Here is a 26,287-nt window from a genome sequence, read left to right as displayed (position 1 = left end):
AGGCTTTCGTTATCAAATGCTTCAAAGTGGCTGGAGTGGCGCTTTGGCTCCACATAGGCCAAACGTTGACCTTCACTTTGACTGAGGCACATGTGGCATGCACAAGCAGTTTACTAGATCACTACAAATTCTCTTGGGCTACATATCCCCTATCTTGTCGCCAGTTGTACTGTCCTCCTCAGACTGGATATTCGTAAATGACTATGCCGCACACTGAGGTTAGTATTACACGCCTTTATTCCTCAGAGTGTATCTGCTCACTCAACGGTTTAAACATGAACTCTATTCACCACACTTGAACACTCACATCATAATTCTACAGAGCCCATCAGGAACCAAAAGTGTCCCGTCATCGTTAACTCACAAGATACTACATCAAGGAGCTGTATTTAATTGCTCAATCACCACTTGTATTGGAAGCAATGCAGGCAGGAGTCACAAGACTTTTATAAAAATATCTGGGGAAAGATGGAGGGAATAGAATCTTCCTGGGAAACTACCATTACAACACAGTCATTACAACGTTATGCGATTATGACTGCTTTACAACACATGTACCATTACAACGCATGCCATTACAAAGCAGGGTATGACAATGCAGATGCCATAACAACACATGCCTTTACAACACAATTATGGTTGAGGTAAGTGTTAAGGTGAGATTAAATGATTATTATTATTTTATTTGTTGGTAAATTTGTAATATATTATTTTTGATATATGTGTTATATATATATTACCTACTGGCGGTCGCCAGTAGGTTTATATAGTTAGGATTTTTTTCCTATGGGATTTTTGAAAATTCTATGTGGAATAAATTTGGCGTTTGTGGACGGAATTGGCTGAAATTTTCAGGAAAATGGCACATTTTGTTTCTGAGCAGCCCCTAAAAATTTGGGGGGGTTTCGTCAAGGGGGGGTCGAGAAAAAAGGGGGGTCCCAAAACCCGTTTTTAACATTGAGTTTTTTATAGGGCGGTTGGACTCACTTTTAGCTCGAACGGCTGAATGGATTTACACGAAACTTGGCAAAATTGTAGATATGGTTTGCCCGACATGCCTTTGCTATGTCTCAATATATGTGCTTCAGTGGATTTTGAGAAATTAACATTTTAAAAAACAGATATATCTGTGACAGAGCTCCGGTTAGCGCCCCAGTTCGCGTACCTGACGCGTAACGGAACTTCGCGAAGCGAAGCTGATTGGCTCTCCGGTGTCTGTCAACATTCTAAACAGTCCGGACCGGCCGCCATCTTGTCTCTCTGTAGGATCGAGAGACAAGAGGAGGAGAAAAACGAAGGGGGAATTTAATGAAAGGGGGCAAGGTAGACCCCTCTTGACCCCCTAGGAATGATGTTGGGGTTATTAAAGGGTCCCGTGGGGCAAAAAAAATTTTTTCGATTTTTCGCGGTACAAGCGCTTCCCGGTACGCGAACCGGGTCGCTCACCGGTAGCGTAACGGGAGTTCGCCATTTTGTGTTTCGTTTTAATTAAATCACAAGATGGAGGAAAAACAATGTGGGAAATGGGTATAAAGGGGCACGGGAGACGTATCCTGACCCCCTAGGTTTTTTGAGGGTGGCTGAGGAGGCTCATATATGTTGATACATGTCTTCCAGCGGCTGCGCGTGAGCGGAATTTTTTTTTTGCTGCGCGACGTCTGTTAACGTTCGATTCAAAGGAAATCAGGAAGTGTTGACCGCCATTTTGTCACTGCGAGTAAATATATTGTTCATTTCAAAGCGTTGGAACATGAAAAAGGCAAAAGGTAGAGATTGTCTTGCTGCGTAGTTTTTCTCAGGGTGTGCAGTAAGGCCCCGGTTGTGCTTATACTCACGGTGGGGTCTTCGAACACTTTAGCAAATGATGATCCAAGCTGAGGCAAAGGAGGGTGTCAGTTGGGGGGGGGGAGCAATGGTGATTCTCACTGTAAGATAGGTAGTGCGGACCCTTGTCCCCCCTTTTGTAATCTGTCATGCCTATCTTCTCCCCACTGATTGGTAATTGGTTCTACCCGGTCCATTTATTAGAGGTAGCTCGTCCAGCCCCACCGGAGGGCACCCCTAATAAAGAGGACATATATATAAAATACGGATTAGCCACGGTACCTTCCTAGCAAATTATGGCAAAACGAAAGGAATCGAACAAAATCAGTAGGCCACTGATAGTATCCTTTCTGACCCTGCTAAAACAAGAAACACCAGGAAATAGCCCTCCGCAAAAGTATGAAACCAGGGGGAGGAGCCAAGCTCGCGGTCCGGATGGCCACGAGGTAGTTCGGCTCCGCCGCCCTCGCTGCCTAAGCATTCCTGCCCTACCACCCACCCCGCCCAATAACCGACAAACCCTATACAAATGAAAGTCTGCTGATACCCACTATCGGCGTCACCAGATTGGACTAGATCACGCACAATTGGACTATGTCTTTTTCTGGTTATACAGTAACATCTTTGTGCTCGTTGCCACATTACAAATATATAGCACTCCAACAAAGTAGTAGGATTATAACACTTTAATAACTTATAAATATATACAACGCTCCAACAAAGTAAACACATAAAAAAAATACATTTTAAACAACTATTTACATGGCAGCCTGCTGCAACATCCATCTCAAAGCATTCACCGTCCGCTTGACACTATCCCTGCCCCTCCCTCCCCGGAGTAGCAACAATGGGCTGCTTTGGGCTGTCTTTTAGTCTGCTTTGGGCTATAAAAAGCCTACAAAATCCGTCGGCCTGTGAGGCGGCGTCAGTAGCGGACCGTTGTGCGAATAGGCCGAAGGCAGCACAACGCGCCGAGATCCGGACGGCACCGAGGTGGTGTCCAGCAAGTTGCCGCACTGGTCTGGCCATCCTACAATGCTGCGCCGAAAGACGGCGTGGGGCGCCCCGGGGGGGGGAGGCGGCGCGAACGGGCCTCCCCCGCCTCCCCAGGTGGAGGCTCCTCAGCTGCAGTGGGGCGCCCCTTGGCGTTTCACTCGCCATCCAGCTGAGTTGCGCCCGCTCTTGCGGCACAGTGCCTCACTCGCCATCCAGCTGAGTTGCAATCGCTCTTGCGGCTACAGCGTCTCGCCCACCATCCAGCTGAATTGCGCCCACTCTTGCGGTGCAGCGATAGGCGGCTGCCACAGGACTCTCAAAATGGCGGATCTGGGCCTGGTCCACTAAAATGGCCCTGGGACACCTTGGAACACGGACGCTTGCCTGCTAGGGCATGGGCCCCATTCCCGAAAGCGTCCCCTCAGACTTGAAGATTCTACAAAAGTCACCGGGGCCCCCGAACCCCCGCAGGCTTCCGGTGGGGAGCGGCTGCCATGATTGCTTGCGGAATGGCCACGACGGAGCCACGAGATGGTGGTGCTCTCATGCTGATGCCAGCTTCAGTCTGAAACATCCAGAAACACTGTAGACTACCAATTCGATCAGTTCCGGTGGAGCCCCAACGTGACCCAGTAGGGAAGAACTTGCCCTCCCCTCTTTTGACTGATGGTTCTTGTTGCCTATCTCTTCTGTTGTCATTTAAAGGAACCTTTTTTGACTGCCGAAAGGGGTTCTGGTCCGACCGCTGGTTGGTGGAGACATTTTGACTATATCCTAGACCTGCCCGGCCTCGCCCAAAATGGCGCTGGTATAAATGGGACTCGCAACTCCTTGTTGTGTACTGGTTGCCCAGCCTTGATATCACGAGATACGTATGCAGTTTTGAAGCACATGGCGGGCGGGGACGAGTACTGATTGAACATTTGGACATCCCTATTGATATTAACTTCTGATGTGTTATTGATTACTGTACTATTGAAAGTTCGAATTAACGTCACCCATGGTACTTGCCCACAAATGTATATCTAGATAATTTAATTGTAACTGGCCCTGTCGTACTTTAATTATAAAATTTACGTCCACCGATTCCGCAACTGTTAGACACCTTAGTTCTTGCGACCTAATGGCCCGCCCGTTACGTTCTTCTACAGTGTAAATGTCCCCTCATCATATACGATTCCAGTTTGCTCCGTGGCCGGCCCACGTGGTTATAGGCCCGTATTTGTATACTGACATTTTCACAATAAAGGTTTTTAAAACAAAACATGGTAGTAGTACCTAGATTGGTAAAGTTTTGAATAATAGCCACTGTTTTCGAATCAGTAAAAGGCAAGTGAAATAAAGCAGCCCGATTACATGACAGTTAAAAGGTATAATACGCAGGAATGCTGTAAAGATAAATGGTCAAGGGCTGTTGTGTTTTCCACTCCTGCAACATAAAGTGATTGATAAGAATCCGATATTCAGGCCTATCAGCGACTAAGACAGCAGGCCCAGCCTCTTTTGCTCAACGGCTCCCTCATGGGACGAAGAAACGCCCTTTTTCTCGAAATAGGAATATTTTACTTGCAGGACAGTTGTAAATTTCCCGGGAAAATACATTAGCCTGGAACATTGTTAGTGATAAACTGTAAATGCATCTGGGTCCTTTGCTTTACAAGTCAGAGTGAGAAAAAAAAAGGTGGGGCTTTCATCATTTGGGAAAAAAAAGATATTCTAAACCAATGAAAAGTGTTATTTTTAGGTCATATGACCAAGCCTTCCATCATTAGGAAACCAAAAGTAAAATGAACCAATGAAAAGTTTTATAAACAAGTCACATGACCTGTTATGCTTACGTTACGCGTTCCGCGCCGCGCCCCGGATCGCTTCCGGGTGCGCTAACGCGGCGCGTCATAAGACGCATTGCGCGGTAACGTGATACGTCGCGCTTACGCGACGCGTCACAAATCCGTCGGCCTGTGAGGCGGCGTCAGTAGCAGACCGTTGTGCGAATAGGCCGAAGGCAGCACAACTCGCCGAGATCCGGACGGCACCGAGGTGGTGTCCAGCAAGTTGCCGCACTGGTCTGGCCATCCTACAATGCTGCGCCGAAAGACGGCATGGGGTGCCCCGGAGGGGAGGCGGCGCGAACGGGCCTCCCCAGGTGGAGGCTCCTCCGCTGCAGTGGGGCGCCCCTTGGCGTTTCACTCGCCATCCAGCTGAGTTGCGCGCGCTCTTGCTGCACAGTGCCTCACCCGCCATCCAGCTGAGTTGCGCCCGCTCTTGCGGCACATTGCCTCACCCGCCATCCAGCTGAGTTGCGCCCGCTCTTGCGGCTACAGGGTCTCGCCCACCATCCAGCTGAATTGCGCCCACTCTTGCGGTGCAGCGATAGGCGGCTGCCACAGGACTCTCAAAATGGCGGCCGGCTCTATGGATTTGGGCCTGGTCCACTAAAATGGCCCTGGGACACCTTGGAACTCGGACGCTTGCCTGCTAGGGCATGGGCCCCATTCCCGAAAGCGTCCCCTCAGCCTTGAAGATTCTACAAAAGTCACCGGGGCCCCCGACTCCCGCAGGCTTCCGGTGGGGAGCGGCTGCCATGATTGCTTGTGGAATGGCCACGACGGAGCCACGAGATGGTGGTGCTCTCATGCTGACGCCAGCTTCAGTCTGAAACATCCAGAAACACTGTAGACTACCAATTCGATCAGCTCCGGTGGAGCCCCAACGTGACCCGGTAGGGAAGAACTTGCCCTCCCCTCTTTTGACTGATGGTTCTTGTTGCCTATCTCTTCTGTTGTCATTTAACGGAACCTTTTTTGACTGCCGAAAGGGGTTCTGGTCCGACCGCTGGTTGGTGGAGACATTTTGACTATATCCTGGACCTGCCCGGCCTCGCCCAAAATGGTGCCGGTATAAATGGGACTCGCAACTCTTTGTTGTGTACTGGTTGCCCAGCCTTGATATCACGAGATATGTATGCAGTTTTGAAGCACATGGCGGTCGGGGACGAGTACTGATTGAACATTTGGACATCCCTATTGATATTAAGTTCTGATGTGTTATTGATTACTGTACTATTGAAAGTTCGAATTAACGTCACCCATGGTACTTGCCTGCAAATGTATATCTAGATAATTTTATTGTAACTGGCCCTGTCGTACTTTAATTATAAAATTTACGTCCACCGATTCCGCAACTGTTAGACACCTTAGTTCTTGCAACCTAATGGCCCGCCCGTTACGTTCTTCTACAGTGTAAATGTCCCCTCATCATATACGATTCCAGTTTGCTCCGTGGCCGGCCCACGTGGTTATAGGCCCGTATTTGTATACTGACATTTTCACAATAAAGGTTTTTAAAACAAAACATGGTAGTAGTACCTAGATTGGTAAAGTTTTGAATAATAGCCACTGTTTTCGAATCAGTAAAAGGCAAGTGAAATAAAGCAGCCCGATTACATGATGGTTAAAAGGTATAATACGCAGGAATGCTGTAAAGATAAATGGTCAAGGGCTGTTGTGTTTTCCACTCCTGCAACATAAAGTGATCGATAAGAATCCGATATTCAGGCCTATCAGCGACTAAGACAGCAGGCCGAGCCTCTTTTGCTCAACGGCTCCTTTATGGGACGAAGAAACGCCCTTTTTCTCGAAATAGGAATATTTTACTTGCCGGACAGTTGTAAATTTCACGGGAAAATACATTAGCCTGGAACATTGTTAGTTATAAACTGTAAATGCATCTGGGTCCTTTGCTTTACAAGTCAGAGTGAGAAAAAAAAAGGTGGGGCTTTCATCATTTGCGAAAAAAAAATGTTCTAAACCAATGAAAAGTGTTATTTTTAGGTCATATGACCAAGCCTTCCATCATTAGGAAACCAAAAGTAAAATGAACCAATGAAAAGTTTTATAAACAAGTCACATGACCTGTTATGCTTACGTTACGCGCTCCGTGCCGCGCCCCGGATCGCTTCCGGGTGCGCTAACGCGGCGCGTCATAAGACGCATTACGCGGTAACGTGATATGTTGCGCTTACGCGACGCGTCACAATGTTGATTTCTAACGCGGTAGTTGCGCTAACGGAACGTTTACCGGTTCGCGGACCGGATCGCGGAACAAAATGAAGCTAACGGGAAGCTGCCCGGTTTTGCGGACCGGCAGCGAAACAAAAAAAATAATTTAAAAAAATATATATATTACTAAAATATAAAATATATTTTTGAATTAGAATAAGAATACATTTTACAGCTTTTGATATTTGCTATTAAAAAACCATTGAAATTCACTGAAAAACCATAGGTTATAGACCATATATAGTTAGGGATTAGCATTTACAAAACCTTGAAAATTTACTGAAAAAACCATAGGTTATTGACCATATATAGTTAGGGATTAGCATTTACAAAACCTTATTTTACTCGCACAAAACCATTGAAATTCGTATATATAGTTAGTTGCACTAACTATATATCGCGCACCCGCAATCCACTGCTGATCATGTCACATATTATATCATTCATGACATGGTCAGACACATCCCTGATGACATCACTGATATATATAACTATATATGCGAATTTCAATGGTTTTGCGCGAGTAAAATAAGGTTTTGTAAATGCCAATCCCTAACTATATATGGTCTATAACCTATGGTTTTTTCAGTGAATTTTCAAGGTTTTGATATATATATATATATTCACTGAAAAATGAGATTTGCACGAATAAAGCACTGAATATCTGGCACCAGATACTGGGTTCACTCTTCGTCATTTACCTTGCAGAAAAGCTTGGTTCGTGGATACGTGTGGAGAGAATTATTTTATATATATATATATATATATATATATATATATATATATATATATATATATATATATATATATATATATATATATATATATATATATAAATGTTTGTTATTAAAGGGTTTGTAACATACCCTTTAGGCACAGGATGTGAGGGATTTAGAGGTTATGGGTGGAGAAATGTATTAATACTCTGGTATTAATTTGAACACCTGAGTATTAATTTAGAGAATTATTTAAAATATTATAATAGTCAAAAATAAAAATATATATTATACAAGGGCTTCTAACATAACCCTTTAGGCACTGGATGTGAGGGATTTAGGGGTTATGGGAGGGGAAGAAAATTAATACTCAGGAATTAATTTTAATACCTGAGTATTTATTTAGAGAAATATATAAAATATTTGAATAGTTAAAATAAAGTATTTATATTACAAATGGGTTTGTAACAATGCTTTAGGCACAGGATGTGAGGGATATAGCTGTTATGGGTGGAGCGGTGTATTACTACTCAGGTATTCATTTTAACACCTGAGTTTTAATTTATTTAGAGAATTATTTATAATTAATTCAAAAGTTAAAAAAAATAATGTACATCATTATAGGGTTTGTAACATAACCCGTTAGGCACTGGATGTGAGGGATTTTTGGGGTATGGATGGAAAAGTGTGTTAGTACACAGGGTGGCCCTGTCATGTAAAAATGAAAAATAAAGTTTTTATAAAAAAAACAAAATGTATAATTTAGAACACCTTTTAGAAAAAGTAAAATAATAAATGAAGAAGCTTAATTTTTTTTTACAAGTTTTAAATATTTTTTAATATTAATTAAAAACAAAGAGATTATAAAAATAGTTATAAAGATGAAATATATATTTTTTTTAAATCAATAATTATTTTTTGTAAACATATATATGTAAAATTAACTAAGGGGCACATTAGGATGGTCCGCCTCCCATCCCAACGCAAAAAGGGACCGCCCGCCATAAGGGCGGGGGTCCCGTGGGGGACATTAGGATGCGCCCACCACAGTGGTGGGCACATCCAGCATTCCTGTCATTGTGGTGGGCGGTGCAGTCAGCACCCCCCACCACAATGCCAGGAAGGCCTGCTGTGCACTTCAATGCACAACATGGCAGGCACTGCGCGGTGCCTGCCATGTTGTGCATGCAACTGCCGGGGGGTACCATAGATACCCCCATGTGCACCCCCCTCCCCCCCAGGATCCCTGGGGGCCTGCTACGGGCCCCCAACGTTGAAAACCGCCTGCCTTTCCATGGCGGCGTTGCCGCCACGGAAAGGCACATCCCCGCCCACATAGTTATATGGATGGCGGTGTCTACCAGATACCGCCACCATATGAACTGCTTCTCCGCCCGGTAGGTAATCCGCCGATTGCCTACCGGCGGAAAACCAGCGGACGGTCTTCCCATCTGCTGGGGTCCCCCCCTCCATGGTAATGTGGCAGGGGTAATTAGAGGTGGATGGTGGTTTTTGGCGGGCGGTGGCGATCCGCCTGTGCATCATAATGGCCCCTAAATGTTTGTTTAATTTTGAACTAAGTAAAAAAAAAGATAAAAAACATTTTTTTCTTGCTTTTCCATTATATTAAATGGTAATAATTATCATTTTTTCCTTTCTAGTATTAACCTTGACTTATGCGGTTGAAGGTCTGTTTCTAAAGTGGAGCATCGTGGGGCAGATCGGATGCAAGGGAGAGCTGCGGTCAGGTAAGAACTTTTAATATTTTAAATGTAGAGTTGTAGGTGGCTAAATTAATTGTAAGGACAGAGAAGGGAGGTAGTTATATGGTGGTTAGTGTAAAACACGATGTTATGTATGTTTTAACCCATTTTTCATTCTATACATGTAGCTGTTGTAGGCCGACTTCGGGACGATTGCGGTTATTGCAAGATAAGTTTAACGAGCATTTGTAATGCAAGCGGTCTCGCATTTGCTAAAGTTATTGGCGGTGTAAATGTTTTTTGTTTGTGTGTTTTGGAGTGGTATGAATGTATGGGGTGTGTAGTGGAATTATGTGCGTAGGAGAAGTCAGACCCCCAAAGTACAGACAACAGACAGCCTAACAGAGCAGGCACTGTTTAGGCTCGACCTAAAAAGGGTCACTACACTTCATGCAGGTAGTGGAATAACACAAAGCAGTCAAGCTTGTTACAGGACAGAAGAGTTAACAGCAGAGCACAGGCATAAATAACCCGTTATTTGTAAAACACAAACTAATCACCCATAATGGTCTCAAGTCAATGGGGGCCATCGGGGAGATTAAGTGAGCTATTGCCCAGAGTCACATGATTCTGAGCTGATCTTCCTCTGGTGCTGGGGATCAAACCATGAGCCCCACGCTCTAGAGTCACTTCGGAGTCCCTGCCAGCTGCACCACACCTATCCTGGAGAATGTGCTCTGGTAGCTATTTTAAGTGATCGATATGAGCTTTTCTTTTTAACAGATTCGACTGGGAGCTGTTAAAGGGCAGGATTTCACTGGAGGCGCGCATATCTTCAAGATAAAAGAAACGGGAAGGAACACAGGCATGATGACCACAGAATTTGTAAAGCAAGTTAATTACAGATACACACAATACCACAATTCTGACATTGGACAGAAGTATACATTTATAAATTCTGAGAAACATACAGGTTCCCTTGTTGTACTCCTCTGCGCTAGGAGAATAAATATGTGAAGTATACTCTAAAAGCAACAGATAATAAAAAAGCTTCATGTGGCTCTCGTGTTCCTCCAAAACGAAAATGTGGGGTGGGTTGATGTAGAAACAGAGGGAAGCAGGATGAGCCGAGCATGTGGTTTTAAAAGAACTACAAGCTGGTGGGTTTTAAAAACAGCAGAGATGGGGATGGTGGTGGGTGTGAAGGAGAGGACTTGACTTTTCTTTTTTTGTTTTATATAGAGTCCTGCAGGAGTCTGCAGAGGAAGGACACTAGCCACTGGTGGCAGCATTTGGCCCAGGCCAGGCTCCACTGCGGGACAAAGACTCAAAGACCAGGAGGAAGACAGAGAAGGAGGAGGAGGCGATGACCAATAGGAATCAAGGAAAGGAACGTGACATGGGAGCCAGCCAATGGTAAATAAAGGTAATTAATGGGTGGATTTATAGCCCCTTTCAAGATTTGTTTTTAATACAAGAGATTTCACAAGCCTAAAACCCATCTATGGTCTCAGGATCTGGAATAGTGACCCCTTATCCCTATTACCTACCCCTGCACTGCTGCACATTAGGAATGAGTTGGTGACGCACCTCTTTAAACAAATCTAAATGGGACAGAAACAGGAGGTGCAAACAGTGCATGCAGTAATTAGCTCACAGATAAGGGTGGGGATAACTCATTTTCCATGCAGCATTCGGAAATTCATACAAGAGACAATAGAGGCAGGTTATCAAGGGACACAACATGTTTACTAAATACTAAGACAAATGGTGTGAAAATTGACAGGGTGCATTTGCTGAGTGAGAGGCAGCTGGAAGCATTGATGAAGTTTGGATGCTTAAAGAAACTGACATGTACACCTTGATATAAAGCATACTTCTGCAAAATTTTAATGGAATTCCGAGAACATTCAGAAGAATAAAAAAAGTACATTCGCACACCCATGCTAATTGAACACCGTGGGTTCAATGATTTTAGATTAGAAACTTTACATCGCCTAAATGTGAGTCAACCGCACAATGTGGACCACAACACTGCACTCCATGTATAAATGGCTGGTTCTAAATGTACAATTATCAGTATATTAAGTGTATTGTCCGTTTGGGGCATGGCTCGAGGTTTCGTTGCAGGCGATAGAGCAGTGAAGTAAGAACATGCTACTTAGCCACCTAAGCTTGGAAATGGTCAAATTAAAACTAATCCAAACATGCCAGCTTCCAGCTCATTTAGGTTATCCATTGACATTTATTCTGGGATACAGGCCAGTTTTGACTGGGTTTAAAAAGTGCATTGAATAACCGGTTTCGAGTTTATCAAGACTCACAGCACAGTGGGTCCAGGGCTGCAGTGGATTATTGTGTTACCAGCTCATCAGTAAGCCAACACTTACGGTGATAGTATCACAATTTGTGAATACGGTTTAATGGTGTTGATGGTACATTGTCACTTTTTAACCAATAATAATAAATTATTATCCTATGAAGTACATAAAATGAAGGAAATGAAACCAGAACTTCAGTCACAAGTCTAAGGTTAATAGATAGACCTTTGTGTGTATCTATGACGTGCTCAAAACCCCTCGTGAAGAGACTCCATGGTGAACATCAGTCTGTTAATAGTTAATCTGCGGATGTATATATTTCATTTGTTGTAAAACAGAACCAAAAACAACTTGTGGTGAAACCATGCGAGGAAAGCCTATGGTGTATGTGGTGACCCTAATCACATCTACAACATTATAATTTGTTGTTATGTATGTACGTTTAAACAAGAAATGCTCAGGAAATTTAAAAATAGGCGATCTCATGTATAATGCTCTCACTTGAATAATTGGTTAGAAATGGAAGAAAAGCAAACGCAAGCCCTTTCTTTACCATGCAATTGTGGTTGATAAACAAGTTTGTACATGTATATCGTAACCATGGGGTGCTCCTTAGTTTCAATTATAATAGTGCTGGCACGCACTACCTTCTCGTGTGATAATGTGATTAGGAAGGAACTTTTGATTTTATCATGTACTCATCCATAGAAAATTTCCAAACTGTTCAACACTTTGCCGACTGCGTCTGTGACATTTCTTGATAAGAAATTGTCTTTCAAAAATTGGCCGGAACAAGGAGCCACATAAACCAGGAATGAGTGCAGCGTACGACTGATGGGGATAGGAGCCGTGACGGGAGATGGTGGTGGGGAAGGGCACCACAGGGAGGAGGGGTTGCGATGAACACGGGCACTAAGAAATACAGCTGCAGCCATATGAGTAGGAGCAGCGACGGCGCACAGAGAGAATAGGTGCTGATGAGCAAGGGCACTGAACACACAGCTAAGCTTGTGGTGCAGGGAAGAGCAGCAGTAGACAACAAGATGAAAGCACACAAGCAGCTTGCGTGTGCCTGCTCTCTCCCGGGACAATACTCCATGGGACTATACTTGCCAGAAAAGGTGGACATGCACCCACCAATAGCATTTGCAGGCTATGATTTTATAAGGACACACACAAAAGCCAATCCACAGCGTGGGAGGCGTCAGACCCCACAAAGTAAAGATAATAGATCGCCTGACTGCACAAAGACTGTAGGCTCGACCTAAAAAAGTATTTCTAATAAACGTAGAATAGTTTTTTGAATTAATTTGCAACAAAAGCAATTTCTTTTTTCATTTTTTTGGCGATGTGTTTTTAGTACTGTTTGGAGTTTCTTTTGTAATACATGCCACGTGTTTAACAGATGGAAAAAGATTTGTGGGATGGGATGCAGGCCTTACAAAAGGGGGAAGACGTTTTTTTGGTTTTTTTTTTTTTTGGACCACATTCTTTTATGGATTATTGCATTTTGGAACTTGAAAAACAAGATGGATTTAGACAAAGAAATTTTGGTTTGGAATGAGGATTAGTTCTGCCAGTTTTTTGGATAAAATTGTAGGGTTTTTAAAAACCAATTTGCTTTGAGATTGCGATTTTACTTAAAACACAACTAATATGGTGTTGGTACTGGTTTTTACCCTAGTCTGTGTTTTCATTTTTGATTTGAGTCATTTGGAAATCCATGGATTTATGGTTAAAGCTTGTGGATTATTGGACTTTAGACGACTTTTGGTGACAGGATGAACTGAAACATCACCAAAAGTTGAAGAAAGAAGCCATCTGCGGGTAGGATTTCCAACATTCCTAATCAATTTAAAAAAATAAATTTCAAAAAGTCAATTTAATTGTTTTAAATAAAACAAGCAAGTAAGTTAGAAGAAGGGGTTAGTTTGTATTAGAAATGTAGTATGCTTGCAATATTTTGCAGGTAGTCTGAAGCCACTGACAACGTAAACTGCTGCATTTGTACCATTAGTCGTTTTAACATTTCTTTACTTTTTGGGGATATATGTGAATTCTGACTACCTGAAAGATTGTGCTATTCTCATTTCTTGGTAACTTTGCTCCTTCTTCAAGGTTTCCAAAAATGTATGGACGTTTGAGTGAGTTTTTCCGATAGATTATATGAAGGAGTTGTGCCATGCATCAATGACATTTTAAGTCTTTGTGCCAGCCTCTAAGAAGGTCGGGTAACAGTTCCACCAGTCAATTGGGAACCTTGGTTTCCTCCTGCGACCCGACCTTCTTAGATAGACAATCCATGTCTATTCAAAATAATTTAGTAAGGGGTCCAATTTCTTGTTGTTCCGTGTAAAGTAGTCAGATTCAGTAATTATGTGTAGTATTCATCTACACAGTTGGGTGGCACAAAGAATAAGGCTGTAAGCTTCATCAGTTGATGTTGTAGTTCACTGTCTGATATGTAATCTTCACCTAAGGATGTATTTTGTATTTTCTGCCAATATGCCTATGAAAAATGGAAAAAACATCATTGAATTTGGGTTTCTGGGTATAATTTAATAATTATAATAATCACAGATAATTAAAAATAAATAATCACTTTTCTAGGACTTTTATTTTGAGTATTCGTTTTTATCAGTGACAAAAATTCAGTGTAGGTTGAAGCTTACTTATCAGGCAGTACACTGTTCACTAAAGGAACAGTGGTGTTCTCAATGTTGGCATGAATAGTGTATATTTGGCTTAAGGGATAAAGGGTGGATTTAAAGGTACCAGTCATTATCCAAATATCACTATTCTTTATTTTAGCAAGGTTATGGTGGTGCTAACAATTAGTATTTGCTTTAGAGGGGTTTTATTTTCATGCAAAAGGAAATGTTCATTAGTAAAGGTTACTGTTACTTGTTCTGGTATGTTGACAAATGACAAGTGCTGATACAGAAGATGATTACTTGGAGGATTTATTAATACAAAATACACCACCTTATAATGAGGAGCAGAATCAGACAAATGCTAGTGCTCCGTTTTAAATGTCACCTTTAGTTCCACAAGTGTTACATGAGGCAACATTAGAAAAAGGGCTGCAGGAAAAGGAACGGGAAGCAATAATTAAGCAAAGGAATGAGTTAATTCAGAAAATTACAGAGTTAAATATCAGTCCTGAAGCCTTGACTATTCCGGTGACTATAGGTCCAGTTGTTCATTTATATGGAGAAAAACAAACTAGGCCCAGACCTCCTGTTTTAACTAAACCTGTAGTGCAGCCAAGGGAAGAAACATTAATAGTGGATGACCAAGCAAGTGAATGTGGGTCAGAAATTTCTTTGGTGGATTTACCTATAAGAGAACCAGTAAGTAGCTCAGCTAGGAACACTACACCTGTAAATAATAGAGAAGTGCAAATAGAAATCTCTTCAGGTACGAGAAGTGCAACTGTAGGTACTCCAGAAGAAATTAAAGATGGTCCCGGGAAATAGAAAAAACAAAATCACAGTCAAAGACATTGGACATTTTTAATTTAAGCGTTGAATTAGAAGAAATGATTGCTGGGAATGTGGGATTAGATCGATTGACAGCATGAAATGAAAATGAATTGTTGTTTATATGTCGAAGTATCACTCGAAATACAAAAACATTTCATGAAAAATTGACGAGTTTAGCAAGTGAAATGGGGATTGACATTGGTAAATCAAAAGTGTTACAGAAACCATATTGAGCTGAATTTTTTTACAAAGATTCCGAAAATATGAATGTTTCAGGTCGTAAATTACAAATAAAGGAACTGTTATCATTGTTGCAAAAATGGGGTGACATAGACAGATGGAAAGCTAGATGGTTAAAGAAAAAGGAAGAAGCTCAAGGGAAAAGCACTGTATCAGAATATATTTTGAAAGAAACAGAAAAAGTGGAAAGGTTGTGTCCAAAGAGAGAAGTACCAGGTGGAGGTTATGTGCATGTTCCATGGTCCAGACAAGATTTATTGTCATTTACAAATGAATTTCTAAAACTCAGAAAGAAACCTGTAGATTGGTACAGACAGGTCGAGAGATTTGTAAAGGTTTCAAGAGTGTTATTAAAAGATCTAGATGGGTTATTTGACATTGTTGTTCCTGTCGATTTATGGACAGAATGTAAAATTGCAGTAAACTGGCCAAATGATGAGTATCCTAGAGACCCGAAAACAGGAGCACCATCAGACGAGGTGATGAGGAAGTATAATCAGGTTATACTGTATTTAACAGGGAAATACCACCAAAAGAATCAGACTGGACTAGAATAGGCAGAACTACTCAGAATAAAGCTGAATCTGTGCATGCATATTATGAACGTCTTTTACAAGTTTCTAAACAGTATAGTGGTTTAGAAAATATTGACACTAAAGATAAGACGCATTTTATCTATCGGTTTGTGTCTGGATTAAGACCAGAAATTTCACACTGCATTAAGGATAATAAAATCTGTGGGCAGGCCAAACCTGTAGATGAAATACTGAAATATACAAAATATTGTGAAGACGAATTGGATAATAAACTAAGGAATTTCAAAGAAAAAGTAATGTGGGCACAGGTAAAATTAGCAGAGCAACAAGAACTTCAATTGAAAAACATGCAGACCCAAGGAGATGGAAATGGTAATAAACCTAGAGCTAATTTTAATCGAAAAGAGGCTAAAAAGAAATGTCCTTGTCATTGGTGCGGCATGTTGGGGCATTGGAAGAACGAGTGTAAGGTTGTGCTAAATAATAATAATAATTTGAATCCACAGACGCAGAATGAGGTATCGAAAAATCAGCAAAAACAGGTAATGCAAAATCAGTTACCATTGGCGCCTATGCCAAACCCTGGGAGTCAACCAGCATACAGTATAGATACCACAATTTGCGAAGGACGTAGTAAAAGGGACACAGTGACACCCCAATTTTTTATGAGCGACTCATACTTTGATGAAGATAGTTTCTGACGGTGCCTGAGGGGGGAGGACGAGGAGCGCGTACTTGGCACATCCTTGCAAGTAGATCAGTCAGGTCCATACACATTGTATGTATGTATGTATGTGTGTTCTTATATAGCGCTCAACTTACCCTAGGGCATCTCGGCGCTTGCCTTGGGAACCCGTCCTGGCTTTTCCCTGTAAGATAACCCGTACTGGGCATCCCCAAGGTGAAAGCCAGGCATCCCGCCGCGAGGGGGCCGTTGTGGAGATTAAGCAAGCTAATGCCCAGAGTGGCAGAGTTTGAACCCGTGATTAGAGTGGGCACCGAAGCGAGAATTATCGAGTCCGTGGACAATTGGGCTCAAGACCCTGCCGCGTCGGGAATTGAACCTTGGTCCCGGGTCTGACCTCTGCTTCAGGGTATGCCTCCTCTAACCAGTGAGCCACACATTGAGGTAAAAGTTAAAAGAAATGATGTTACCTTTTTGTTGGATACTGGTGCCACCCGTTCTACTGTGAGAACAGCAGATGTTCCAAACCTACCCCTCTCGGGAGATGCGATCCAAGAAGTGGGCGTTTCTAATAAACAAATTAGTAACTCAGTTACAGAAACAATGGAAGTCAAAATAGGCAATTTTAAAGAAATGCACAAATTTGTTGTATGTGACTACAGTCCTGTAAATCTATTAGGCAGGGGTTTGTTATGCAAAATGAATTGCACTATCTTTTGTACACCAAATGGAGTTGAAATTCAAACTCCAGATAAAGATGGAATTTATAAAATTATGCTAGCAAAACAAGAAACTGAAAAACAAAAATTTACCATAGAAGACTTACCAAAAGAATTACAACATACAGTAGTTCCTAAAGTGTGGGATTTCACAAGAAAAGATGTAGGATTAATGGCAAATGTTGACCCAGTAAAAGTGACAGTAAGAGAAGGTGCAGTTTATCCAAATATTCAACAGTACAAAATGAGCCCAGAAATAAAAGCAGGAGTCGCACTAGAAATAAAACGTCTAGTGGAAGCAGGAATTTTGCGGGAAATAATGAGCAGTCCATGTAATTCACCCATAATTGGCATCAAGAAACCAAGCGGAAAATACAGGGTCGTACAGGACATTTTTTCATCCCATGTTGTCCAGTTGTGCCAAACCAAGCTGTAATTCTGTATCAAATACCATGGGCAGCAGGCTAGTTCACCGTAATTGACCTTTGCCATGCATTTTTCTCAATACCACTGCACCCGGATAGTAAGTATCTTTTCTCATTCAAATTCGATGACCATATCTATATTTGGAATCGCGTCCCAAAGGGGTACACAGAAAGTCCATCGATCTTTAATCAGATCGTGAAAAAATGTCTTGAATCTTTGATATTGCCCGGACAATCAGTCCTGGTGCAGTATATAGATGACCTACTAGTGGCATCTAAGAATCGAAAAGACTGTGTTACTGATACAATTGCTTTGTTGAATCATTTAGGAAAAGGTGGACACAAAGTATCACCTGAAAAATTGCAGTATTGCACTACATCAGTGAAATATCTGGGGCACCAGATAGAGAGAGGTGTTAGAAGGGTTACCTCTGAAAGAATCAGAATAATTCAAAACATGAATCTACCTCAAACACAGAAAGAAATCAGAATGTTTCGTGGAGTTGTAGGTTACTGCAGGCAATGGATTGTGGGATTTGCAGTCCTAGCAAAACCATTAATACAAATGACAAGGAAAAGAGCAAAGGACCCAGTAGAATGTGATGATGAAAGCATGTAATCTTTTCTAAAATTACGAGATTGTTTGTGTTCAGCTCCAGCACTAGAGATGCCTGACTATACAAAAGATTTTGCACTAGACAATTGTGCACTTTCAGTTCTGACTCAGACTCATGGTTTGATGAGACGACCTGTTGCATATTTTTCCTCTACTCTTGATCCAGTGGCAGCAGCATTGCCAGGATGTCTGAAAGCAGTAGCAGCAACTTGTGCGAATCTTGAACAAAGTGAGTCCATTATCATGGGACATCCAGTAACAGTGTATGTCCCACATGCAGTTGTGATTTTATTGACCAGGACTAAAACGCAGTATTTAACACCTAGTCAGCTGACTATGTATTAACGAATTCTTGTAGGTGCAGAGAATGTGACAATTGCTAGATGTAATATTCTTAACCCAGCAACATTGTTATCTGAATCACAATTTGCAGAAGTCAAAAATTAAATTGAATATAATTGTATTGATCTTACAGAATATTGTACTAAACCACAGCCAGACATAAGAGAAGAGCCACTAATAAATTCAGAACATGAGCTATTTGTAGGTGGTTCATGTATGCGACATGAGGAAGGAGGTTTGAGTGCTGCTTATGCAGTTTGCACTTTATAGGGTCCAGTTGAAGCATCATATGTACCTTGAGTAAAATCTGCACAGGTAGCAGAATTAATTGCATTGACAAAAGCTTGTAAATTTGGGAAAAATCTGAAAGTGACTATTTTTACTGATAGCCAATATGGCTATGGAGTTGTGCATGATTTTGGCCAACTCTGGATGCAAAGAGAGTTTCTGACTTCATCAGGTACTCCAATTAAAAATGGAAATTTTGTGAAAAGTTTGCTAAAAGCAATTCAATTACCAGAAACAGTAGCTGTGGTCAAGTGTGCTGCTCACCAATCTGGCAATGACAAAGTGACAGCAGGTAACCAATATGCTGACCAACTAGCTCAATATTGTGCCAAGAATAAAATGGCAATAAACACGAAAATTGAACCAAAAAAAAACAACTGCCAACTTATGTTGCATGAGAAAGTGAAAACGTGGGACGAAGTGAAAGATTTGCATAATGATGCAGAACAGGAAGAGAAGGAAGAGTGGGCAGAAATAGTATGTCAGAGAAGGGCTGAAGATGGTGTCATTGTTTATCTTGATGGGAAGCCTGTGTTGCCAAATTGTATGCTTGCTCCTATGGCTAGGATGGATCATGGTGATTCTCATCTAGGGCGAGATGCTATGGTAAGACTGTTCGGACAAACTTGGTTCAATGCGAAGTTCAGGAATGTTGCAGAGAGTCTTTGCCATAGGTGTTTGGTATGTCAACAAATGAATCCTGGGAAAAGAACTGTGGTTTTGTCAGGAAAGATTGGAAAGGCAGATGGTCCATTTATTTGACTTCAGATTGAGTTCATTCAGTTACCCCCTTGCAGAGGAATGAAGTACGTTCTTGTCAATGTCTGCCTATTTTCAAAATGGGTGGACGTTTACCCTACACGTAGGAATGATAGCATCTCAGTAGCCAAACTATTACTTAGAGAGCTTATACCACGTTTCGGTTTTCCAGTAATGATTCAATCAAACCGAGGAAGTCATTTTAATATTGAAATAATTGGTCTAATCTGTGAAGCATTTAAAATTTAGCAAAAGCTGCACTGTGCATACTGCCCAGAGGCTTCTGGGGTGGTAGAACAACTGAATGGCACAATCAAATCAGAATTGGGAAAGATTTATGAATCAACTCGATTAGGATGGCCAGATGCTTTACCTCTTGTTCTAATGGGACTCAGAAGCATTCCAGACAGAAAAAACAGGCTTGAGTCCTCATGAAATACTCATGGAAAGAGCAATGAGGCAGGCATGGGTGCCAGGACATAAGTTGATAAATATATCTGATGACTTAGTACTAGCGTACTGCAAAGAACTGGCTGACCAAGTGCGTTCTATCTCTTACCAGGTTGGAGAAGACGCTGTCACCAGGCAAACAACTCCAGCACACGATATGATTCCAGGTGACTGGGTTGTAATAAAAGAACATACACGAGAATCTTGTCTGGCTCCAAGGTGGGGAACACCAACACAAGTGATATTGGTTACCTCTACAGCAGTAAAGTGTAAAGGAGTTCCGAATTGGATCCATGCGAGCCATACAAAAAGAGTGGCTGAACCTGATGAAATTGAAGCTGAAGGTTGTGCAGCTGCGGTGTCTCGAAAAAGTGATTCCAAAGTAGTTGATGATGAACAACTGAGCACCAGTCAGGATGAATGGATTCCAGTGATTGACATTCCTGCAGGTGTTGTGGGAACCAGAAGCCAGACCTAGATAGTCAAGGTGATAGTGAGGATGAGTCAGGAATAGAAGAACGTACTCAGATTACACAAATAAAAGTCAAAAGTAATTCTGAGGAGGAACAGATAAGGAAAGATCAATATACTCAGACATTCCAAATATCTGTCACAGTTCCAGAGTCTGAGAAGGGACAGATAGGTAAAAGGACGAAGGCTCAGGAAGAAGAAGAGCAAGAGATCAAGATACCTGAACAGGATCAGATAGATGTAAGTGAATGTGTTCAGGAAGAAGAAAACAAACCAAATCAAAGTCAATTGCAGCACATACCTGAACAAGGCCAGATTAGTATCCAGGCAGAAGAAACAGAAGAAAGATCTGGACCAAGTCTGATAGAGAGGGATACAGATAACAGAGATATGCAAATTGTGCCACAACTGAATGAAAAAAAGAACAATTTACGAAAAACAAAGCATAGTGCCAGCTAAAAGACTCAAAAAAAGAGATAATTGGCCTGGTTGTGTTAAGAAACTAAAAATGTTTCTTAAATCAATAAATGAAGAACCAGAGCAAGTAAACGAAATATCAAGTCAAACTGAGCTTTCCACAGAACAACCAAAAAGTCAGAGATTGAAAAGACTGAATAATAAGTTCAGAGGTCCTGAATGGACTTATGTCATCCTTGAAGAACTTGAAAAATTAAAACTGAGTGAGGATGATGATGAATTAATTGATGAACCAACAGACGAAGAAGTAAGACCAATTTGAAAAATTCACAGGTTGAAATTCTGTGAAAAAGTCTCAAAGATGGGCTAAGTCTCCCTAATCGAAAAATGGCTGATCATACTGTTAATGGTACACCGAAAAGAAATTGCTCAAAAACATGCTGTAGAATGTGCACATGTAGTATAGTAATAGTACTTATAGTATGGCTAGGACTGACCATAGCTATTCCTTATTTGATGAGTAAAAGTGAAAAGAATGATACTAACATTCATGAGAAGGTAGATGCACCTGAAAAATTAGACACACATGGGAAAATAGATAATGTTAGGCAGCAAAGAATAGAAGTAGAAGCATCAGATGAGGAAGGATTGCATTACGATAAAGTTAGAAATAGAGCACATTTTACTATATTTGCAAATCTATTAGTACACTATATAGAGGCAATGGAAATAAGCGATTGCTACGTATGTATGGAGCTACCATTGTCTGTAGCGGAAGGCGTCACTTATCATGATTTGCCCCTGACTATATGGTATTTCATGTAGTATTTTAGCTAGCGTATTTTACAAGAGAGGACCCTTACAATATTATTATTCTAATTTAGATGGGATTTTCTCTGAACTTCCTATTCATAATAACCTGAATTCCGTACATAGTAAAGGTAACATAGCTCGTTATATGGGAGAATATTTTCTAACAATAGGTTCAAAAGATATAGCTGAAGCACACATGAATAATTTAACATGCATTTTACATGAAGAAGAGAAGATATTTTTGAATGTAGTTGAGAAAAGGAGAGAGGATTTCCAAGGAAAAGCTACAGTACAGAAACGAAAGATTCCTAAATGGACAGAAAATAAATAATACACCTTAAATGGCAAAACTCATGCTTCTATGTTGCTGAACTTTGAAAAGAAAAGGAAACTCTGCCTCCACAGGGAGAGAACAAGTTATTATAACAATAAATTCATTGGTTCCAGTGAATGTGAACACAATTATAAAATAATTGGGGGTTGGGGTTTCAAAGATGGAACTGAACCGGTGTTTCCTGGAATTTATTATATCTGTGGGAACAAAGCGTATTACAAATTGCCTGATCATTGGTATGGGAGCTGCTATTTTGGAATAGTATTCCCAAAAGTATACCATATAAATAAAATCACTGGAAGTAATAAAGACACTTATGGACTAATAAGAAGTAAAAGAGCTAGTATAGCAGAAATTGTAGGTGACATATTTAGTGCATTGATACCTTCAGTGGGAGTGGTTTTAAATACTCAAAGAATTTGCTAATTATCGACAGTGGTAGATCGTTTATCAACAGACACTGCTGGAGGTTTCTTAATGTTTAATGCAGAATTAGTTGTGGTAAGATCAATGGTTTTACAAAATCGACTTGCTCTTGATACATTGTTGGCAAAAGAGGGCGGAGTCCGCAGAATGCTGAAAGCACAACATTGTTGCACTTACATACCTGACAAAAGTGTAGAACTGAAAGGGTATGTAAGGAATATTTCATATTTAGAAAAAGAACTTAAACCACTGGAGGTTGATAGTGCATAGAAAAGACTAACAGATGGTCTTTTCTCTATAGGTAATTGGTTTTCTAATGTAGGGAAAAGTTTTATTGGTAAAATGCTGATGCCAATGGTGGGAATAGCCTTAATGATTTTAGGGATAATAATTTGTTGTAAATGTCGCAAACATAAAAAGACATATGCAATAAATAAAAAGGGAAAAAAATAAATATCAATGAAATAGAATTAGGAGAATATAATAAACATTTGTACAAAAAGGTGAAAGACCTCCATATGAAGAATGAAAAAAATATTAACAGAAAGTTTGAAGAAATTGAGACGGGTGAAGTGTAAAAGTTGGTATCTGTTTCATTATTTAGTGATTATATAAAACATCATCAAAGAGGGGATTGATGGAGCAAGGTTTCACACGTAAAGTGACTTGCTCGTACTCAACCCTCTCCATAATATTATTAACGTACTAACTAACATGTTTTGTCTTATTAATATTGCATTACACGACATATTAGATATCTAAAGGAAGCTTGCCAATAGGCTTTTACTAACTATAATCCGCTTACACTACAATGGCTGCTGCTACGCGGGATTGTCTACTGCGCATGGGTCTGTCATGCTCACGTGACATGCTTGATGGGAAAACTTTTGCTTCTGCGCAATAGAACTAAAATGCCTGTTATGTGCCCTAATGTGCAAGAAGCTTGCATCGCTGCTTTGCTAAGCTGTTTGTTTTAGCTTAATATTTAATGCAATAGTATCAAATAAAATAATGGGAATAGAGTAGAAAGAATAGATATACAGTGCATTCATTTATTCTGTGTTTCTAAAACTGTTTCTTTTTTATTTTTACATGTTAGCAAAATAACAGGCCTAAATGCTTTGCTGAACTCCATCTTTGGAGAAACTGCGCCTGTGCAACAAATGTCCTGAAGCCACAGAAGCTGTAGCCTTGAATCATGGCCAAGGCGGACATGGAAGGTGGAGAAGAGTGAACTCCTTGCCTTGCCAGAGGAAGCTGAATTGATTAAATTGTTTTAAAATGATCATTGATACATTTCACTACCGGGAGGAATAAAGGACATGGGAAGCTAAAGTTATGGGAGGGAACGACTTGAATACATAACTGACAAGTTGCTTCTAGAAAAGTATGGTGTGATGGCTACTCCTTGTTCTTTGTCCAATAAAATTGTGGGATTCACACATTTGCCACATTTGGGGGTGGTACACTGACCTCAAAAATAGTATCACTAGGGTAGGCTTAGTTAGTTAGATTGTCCGACTTGTCCGAATAGCTTACCTGCCACTGACCCAGCGCACTCAATAGGTGATCGGGAGCAAAGTTGCTGGTGGAGCACTCTGTCAGAAGATAAGATAACCCAATTGGGGTTCTGGGGAGGAGATTGATGACCCAATCAGGGTTCGACTGTTAGCTGCAGAGAGGGTTTACAACGCTGGCGTTTTGAACTTTAACTGTGGTGCTGGTCTTAGCCTATGGTGGTCCTATCCTGATCCAATTTGGTCCATAACCTGTCCTGATTCTGTCTTGCAACTGTTCTTTCCTGCTGACACTTATACTTTGGGATTCTTATTCTTTGACTCAGCATATGACCAGGGTTGGTCATCACACCGTTCTAGGAAACTATAAAGGGTGGGTTTGTCATTGTACAGTTTTTCTCTTTTCTCTTACCCACCCTCTGTTTAAATGCTTAACGACATTTTCTCTCCAAATCATTTTGAAATGTTTATGTTTTAAAATCTGCATTAGTCTAAACATAATAAAAAATTATTCTGAGTTTTCATGTTCATAAATTTTCAAAGATTTTACTTAGATAAAGATTTTAAACCTTTCCCGAGTTTGTGGTTATTTATGAAATGCTAAATGTTATTATTTCTACCTATTTTCTCTCTAACTCCCTTGATCCTTTAGGACTATAGGTATCGGTTACTTGGATTGGTAAGCTAAATGGTAAAAATCCAAACGGTAAAACACCAATTGATTTGAGTGTAGGTTTACCTGTTTAATGTATATATAAACATGTGGGCCCAGGTGAGTATGTTGAGCAGGTGAGCCTGCGATCTATCAAATGGGGTGGGTACAAAACCTAATCCTTTGTTTAGAACTCATAATGGTGGGTCACTCAGCAGTTTATTAGTCAAGTTCACTGCTAAATTTTGCTCAAGTTCGTACGTCCCTGGTGTTGTGTCTTGGGTCGTGTTTCTTGTTTGAACTTTTTGTTGTCCCCCTTCGCACTGGACCTATGTATCACTTTTCTTTTACCCTCTTTGTAGTCCTTGAACCCTTCCTAAAAAAAGGAATCCTAATCACTTGTTGGAAGTGTGAATGTATGTATTGGTCATGGGGATAAGTCCAAGCTGGGTGCTGTGGAGGGTAAAAAGGAGGTGGTTGCTAATAGAATTGTGGAGGGAAATTGCTGTAGTTCTGTTCCACAGGCAAAGACTGGAGCAGTCCAGCAGAACGTTTTGTAAATGTGTGGCATGCTGGGATGTGTGCATATCTTGCATCTGGTCCTGACTAAAGCTAATGACCTGGTTTGGGTCTATCAAGGTTGAAACATAGAACTAACATTTTTATGCAGAGTACATACTATGCTATAATGGGAGCCCAGGAATACAAAGCACAACCAGTGATTCAGGGCACCCAAAGACAATTTTAAATCCAAGATTCCCCTGTATGAAAAGCACCATACAAGTGCTCCCTTTGACTGACAATGTTGAGCCCGCACAGATACAATCTTGTACCCGAGGCAAGGACTCAATGATAAATCACAACACTGAGATAAAACCGGAGTGGGTGAGAGTCCTTTCAAAAAACCAATAACCCGGAATTTGTAAAGGGTGAACGAATCACCCTTAAGGGTCTCAAGGTGCTGGGGCCGTCTGGAAGACTAAGCAAGCTATTTCCCAGGGTCACATGGTGCTGGGCTGAGCTGCCGCCGGCGCCAGGAATCAAACCGTGAAACCCGAGCTCCGGAGTTAGACGTACTGGCCGCTGCGCCACACCTCTACCTCTATGGTTGCCTAAGTGGGATTCAGTAGACAAGAGTCCCCACTGAGGCATATTTACTTCCCTTTGATATCAGTATAAGACACAGTGGAAGCTGAGTGTACCCACAAATAAGCTTCTGTCTCCCCTTGTGATAGAGATTGACACCCTGACAAAACCAGTAGGCCTGTTTTGGGGTTCAAGACCCCATAGGGCTGGAACAAGTTATGAGGGTCTCACCAGAGCTGTACCAGAATGGATATATTTATAATTTAGAGTGCAGTATTTAGTAGTAGGCGCATAATAAAGAACTTTTCCTTTTAATACAAAAAGGCACTATAATAATGTATTGAGTGTTGCTGTTACATACCAGCGAGCTGGGGTTACTAACCCACACCACCTCCCTTGGGTAGG

Source organism: Lissotriton vulgaris, chromosome 12 (genome assembly GCF_964263255.1).
Source record: "Lissotriton vulgaris chromosome 12, aLisVul1.2, whole genome shotgun sequence".
NCBI lineage: Eukaryota > Metazoa > Chordata > Amphibia > Caudata > Salamandridae > Lissotriton > Lissotriton vulgaris.
This window is presented reverse-complemented; position numbering follows the sequence as displayed.